This window comes from Chinchilla lanigera, unplaced genomic scaffold, assembly GCF_000276665.1.
Source record: "Chinchilla lanigera isolate Chin_1 unplaced genomic scaffold, ChiLan1.0 scaffold00058, whole genome shotgun sequence".
In the NCBI taxonomy this organism is placed as follows: domain Eukaryota; kingdom Metazoa; phylum Chordata; class Mammalia; order Rodentia; family Chinchillidae; genus Chinchilla; species Chinchilla lanigera.
This window is the reverse complement of record NW_004955459.1, coordinates 2,618,488-2,624,487: the sequence shown is the minus strand read 5'-3', so window position 1 is coordinate 2,624,487 and position 6,000 is coordinate 2,618,488.

Genomic DNA, 6,000 nt, shown 5'->3' with positions numbered 1-6,000 from the left:
TGTACCGGGAATCACACTCATGAACTTGCGCTTGCCAGGCAGGTGCTGTGCCACTGAGCTATATACCTGGCCCATTCCTTATACATTTATGTCTTGCACTAAATCTCTTTCTCTAGTGGGCACTGCCTACTACAGATCTGGGCACTGGGAGTGGCTCTAGAGAAACAGAATTGTAAAGATGAAGTTCTTTTATGGCTTTAAGGGTTCCTGGAGTCAGTTCTCTAATTTGATGAAACGGAGAGACACCATGGCCTCTCCTTCCTTTCTTTATCTTTTTTTTTTTTTTTTTTTTTTAAAGAGTAAAAGAAGGATAACATAATAATGGGGGGGGGGCTTACCAAATTACAGACAAAGTGGTAGGAAATTATCAATGGTTATTGTTTTACATATTGTTATCTGCAAGATAGTTTCTCAGGAAAACAAATAGACAAATAATAGTGAGTTACAGACAAAAGAGGTAGGAGATTATCAATAGTTGTTGTACTATACTTTGGTATCTTCAAAGTGGCTTCTATAGAAAATAAATAGAGCTATACATGAGTGACCTATTGAATAATCATTAACTTTTCTCAATGGTTGTGGTAGGAAACACATAATGATAGACATGCATCCATTTATGAAATAGGATAGGAACATTACAAACTTTACACAGTTATGGATAGATTAGTAGGAAAATATCAATGGCTGCTGTAATACATGGTGGTATCTTCAAAGTGGTTTCTCAGGAAGACAGAGATACACAAGAAGGATTTAACAAGTAGTTACAGCCTAAGGGTTGTCAAAAATCAAGTGAGCCGTCTGGGGCCAAAGCCATTTTTTGTAGCGTTTTCTCTCCAGCCTCCCATCGCATTGGGACCCCACAACCAGTTAGTGTCCTCTCCCCAACTGTCAGCACAGGCAGCAGGAATCCTGCTGCAGACTTCTCCGGAGCTCCAGCACAGCCTGTACTGTCAGGGGAAGAATGGCTTCCAGTGAGTCTCTGCAGGTATTGTGCAAGGTCCTCCTGGTTTACAGCTTCCCAGCGGCTCTCGTGATCCCAGCCCACTGGACCTCTGACTCCGTGGGCTTAGTCTGCATTCTCATGTTCTCTGAGTCCTTGTTCAGCAGCTGCTCCTCTGCTGACTCTGGACCTTTCTGGTTCTCAATGGCAGGAGCAAAAGTGGCCCATTGTATGGCACGTATTTCCAGGGGTTTCTCCATGCTTGAATGGTTCACACATGTCCGTGGGTGGGCATCTGCAGCTGGTGCATGGTGGGCCAATTGTGTCATTGTTTCTCTGTGTCATGGTAATTCTCAATTGAGCGGCGGTGGCCAGCCTGAGGGCCAGCGCTCAACAGCGCTCGCCGCTGCCTGGCTCTCCCTGCGCTGGGGGCCTTCCTTCCGGGCACCTATGAGGCAGGAAGCGAGCCAGCCGGAAGACCGGCGCTCCCCGCCAGTGGCTCCGGACCAGCATGGCTTTTCTTTCCAGTACTGTGGGAAATGCAGTACTGACAGTCCTTGGTGCAAACTGTTTAAAGTAATACCCAGTGTAGATCCATGTGATTATCCTAGTTCAACACTCATGAGATGTAGGGAAGTTAGCGACTCCATGTGTAATACTCTTGACTGTTTTTGACAGCATGGGAAATATAACAATGCTGGCTGGTTGCTCTTAGTACCTCTGGACAAACTAGTGAAGGAAAACAATGAGCTCGAAACATCCATAGGAAATCTAAAGTCTTCTGACTGTGAGGACAAATTAATGAGGAAAATAGGAAGCCAATGCTGGGCGTGGTGGTTCACACCTGTAATCCCAGCACTTGGGTGGCTGAGGCAGGAGGATTGCTGCAAGTTTGAGGCCAGCCTGCACTACATAGTGAGTTCAAAATGAGTCTGAACTACATAGTAAGAACCTATTCCAACCCCACCTCCTGAAAAAAGGAACCCAAAGATTCAAATTCCCAGCTCTGGACATATATAAAAGTTCTAAAAGTTTCTAAGTGTATTCTGAAAGAGAATCTCCTCTCCTTTAGCTATAGGGCCAAGATTGCAGAAACCCAAACACAGGCCCTCATATTTCAATTGGCTGAAATACAGCATAAGTTTAACACTCAGCCTTGAAGGCTATCTGAAGCAAAGGTGAGGGCACTAATTGGCAAAGAATGGGATCCCATAAACTAAAGAGGTTGAGGATGCTGAGCTCCTAGACTCTAAGGAGAGTATTTTGCCAGAGGAAGAGTTTTCCCCAGGAGATGGTGTCTCCTAGTTTACTTGGGGAAACTAATCCTGTATTGACCAAGCAGGATAACACTGATGCTCCTCAGCACCCACCCCACTACCTGCTTTTGCCACTAGGCCTACAACCAGGGTCTCACAGAAGGCTCGTAAGGGCGAGGAACATAGTGTGACCCATGAGCAGTTCCACTATGCTCCCAAAGAATTCCCTGAGTTTTCTGACTCTTATAAGCAGAGGCCTGATGAGCAATCATGGGAATGGATTTTACAGGGGTGAGATAATGTCACAAAAACATACCTGGATCAGGCTGTTTGTTGATATGGACTCATTAGGCAGGGATTCTGAATTTAATGTTGCAGTTCGTGGAGTAAAGAAAGGTGTTACTAGTTCATTTGGCTGGTTGGCGAAGTACGGATCAAAAGAAGGCCCACTGTGAATGAGTTAGGATGCCTGACATTCTGTGGTTTACTGCTGATGAAGGATTCAGAGGCTTAGGGAAATGGGAATGCTGGAGTGGATCTGTCATGTTAAACCTAATCCTCCACACTGGGATAATGCAGAAAATATACCCTTCACCAACACCTTGGGAAATAGATTTGCGAGGGGAGCACCAGCACCCTTGAAGAGCCTTGTCATTGCTCTTCTCTATATGCCAGACCTTATGGTGGAGACTGAGGTTACTCATTTGGGAAACTTAAGGGCAATGGGCTTGATTGGATCCCAGAGTGGCAGGACCAGGTAGCAGTACTTAGTCACCAAAGGCAGGGTCCCCCTCACTTCCCATAATGGACAGCAGATCCGAGCCCCGACCAGAATGGTCCGACACATGTACATCTATGGTGTTGGCTGATCAGCCATGGTGTTCCCAAAAGTGAAATAGATGTGATTCCTACAAAATTTTTTACTAGATTTATATAATCAAAAAAATTAAGAGCAAATGAACAGAAACCTTCAAATTATAATAGAGAATCACAGCCCCTCAAACAGTTCCTGGACATGAGCCAGTTTATAGACCCAGAACCTCTGCAATGAGGGGGAGGTTGGGTTCCCTTGAGGAAGGACCCAGGTGCACCAAAAGTTTATATGGTCAGTCTTCCTCCTATCTTTCCACAAGGGGACCTGAGGCCTTTTAACAGAGTAACTGCTCGTTGTGGGAAGGAGAATGACCAGACCTTTGGGGATTCCTGGACACTGGTTCTGAACTAATGTTGATTGTAGGGGATCCAAATGTCACTGTGGACTCTAGTAGGAGTAGGGTGCTATGGAGTCAGGTGATCAGTGGAGTTTTAGCAGAGGTCTGACTCACAGAGGGTCTAGTAGTTCCTGAATCCATCCTGTAGTCATATGCCCTGTTCCGGAATGCAGGCTTGGGATATACTTAGTACAGTTATTTCTCTTTTAGTGACACCTGTTTAATGATTGTTTGGACCGATGACCAAGGCCTGTTGCTCGGACTTAGGAACACAGAAATTTGAGAGGCAGTACAGCCTTATGGTGGCTTTTTCTACAGTACAGTGCTGTAATTTCTGCTGATTGTACTGTCCAGTCCAGTAATGTAGTTTGTGTTCTGTTCTACATTGTAGTACTGTATGTAAAAGTTATGCAAATGAAAGTCATCAAGTAGGAGTTTTCTGTGACCATTTCTTTGTCCGAATACTGTAATATACTATACACAGTGCCTCATTTAGTGAGCAAGTCCTTGAATGACCGAGTTGCAGGAATGTAGCTCGGTTGTTAAATGAGGAATGTCTGTACTTGGCAGAATCCTCACATTGGTTCTCTAATCTGTAGTGCAAAGGCTATTATGGTTGGGAAGGGCAAATAGAAGCTATTAGAGTTGCCTTTGCCTAGTAAAATAGTAAATCAAAAGCAATATCGCATGTCTGGAGGGCTTGCAGAGATTGGTGCCACATCAAAGACCTGAGGACAGAGGGGTGGTGGCTGCCACCACATCTTTTAATTCTCTCATGTGGCCTGTGCAGAAGATGGATGGGTCTTGGAGAATGATGACAGATTACCATAAAATGAATCAAGCGGTGACTCCGACTGCAGCTGCTGTGCTGGACGCTTCTTTGCTTGAGCAGATCAACACATCTCCTGGTAGTTGGTATGCAGCTATTAATTTGGTAGAGGCCTTCTCCATACCTATCTGTAAGGCTCACCAGAAACTATTTGATTTCAGCTGGTAAGTCCAGCAATATACCTTCACTGTCCTACCTCATGGTTATAGATGTGCCCCTGTATACTGATTCACAGGCTTTAGGCAGGGGTCTGGGTGGATGGTCAGGAACTTGGAAGGAACATGACTAGAAAATTGGTGACAAAGATATTTGGGGAAGAGGTGTATGGACAGACCTCTTCATACAGACATGGGGTATAAAGATATTTGTATCCTATGTAAATGCTCACCAAAAGGTGACCTCAGCAAAAGAGGGCTTTAACAGTCATGTGGACAGGGTGACTGTTCTGTGGATAGTGGCCAACCTCCTTCTTCAGCCACCCCATCACTGCCCAATGGGCTCATGACAGAGTGACCATGGTGGCAGGGATGGAGGTTATGCATGGGCTCAGCATCGCTGACTTACACTCAGCAAACCTGATTTGGCTACAGCCATTGCTGAATGCCCAACATGCCAGCAGAGAGACTAACACCAATATGGCACCGTTCCCTGGGGTGATAAGCCTGCAATCTGGTGGCAGTAGATTATATTGGACCACCTCCATCGTGGAAAAGATGGCACTTTGTACTCACTGGCATAGACAGTTATTCTGGACATGCATTTGCCTTTATAGCACATGATGCTTCTGCCAAAACTACAATCTGTGGACTCACAGGATGCCTTATCCACCACCATGGAATTCCACACAGCATTGCCTCTGACCAAGGAACACATTTTATAGCCAAAGAAGTGAGGCAATGGGCTTGGAATTTACTGTCTTACGATGTTCCTCACCATCCAGAAGCAGCTGGATTGATAGAAAGGTGGGATGGCCTTTTGAAGACAAAGGTACAGGGGCTGGGGATTTAGCTCAGCGGCAAAAGCGCCTGCCTGGCAGGCGCAAGGTCGTGAGTTCAGTTCCCGGTACCGGAGAAAAACCAGAAACAAAAAAAACAAAAACAACAACAACAAAAAGACAAAGGTATAGAGCCAGCTAGGTGGCAGTAACTTTCAGGGCTGGGTTCTTCAAAAGGCTGTATATGCTTTGAATTAGCATTCACTATATGGCACTATGCTTCCCATAGCCAGGATTTATGGGCCCAGGAACCAAAGAGTAGAAGTGGGAAAGGTACCATCCACCATTACTCCACTAGCAAAATTTTGCTTCCTGTTCCCAAGACCTCATGTTCTGCTGGCTTAGAAATCTTAGTTCCATGGGATGGAAGGCTTGTACCAGGAAGCACAACATTGAAACCATTGAACTGGAAGCTAAGACCTCCCCCTGGTCATTTTGGTCACCTCATGCCTCTAGGAAACAAGCTAAAATGGGAGCAGGATTGGCACTGACTGACAGGTGCTGAGTTGTGTCTGCTATGTCTACTAAGCATGTTCTTTCCCATAACTCAGTCTGTGATATTTGGGTGTATGCGATGCAGTCCATATGCATGAGGGCCAATGAGCTCCAGGAGAAGAAAGTTCACTGCAGGTGATGCAGGGGGCCGAGTGCTCATGTGTTGCAGTTTGGAATTTTGAAATTTTCCAGGGCTGGAAAATTTAGGGGTCTTTGCTTTTCTTATCTCTATCTCAGTGTAGTAAGCCTTAGGAGAAAGGTTGGGGGTTGGCCCT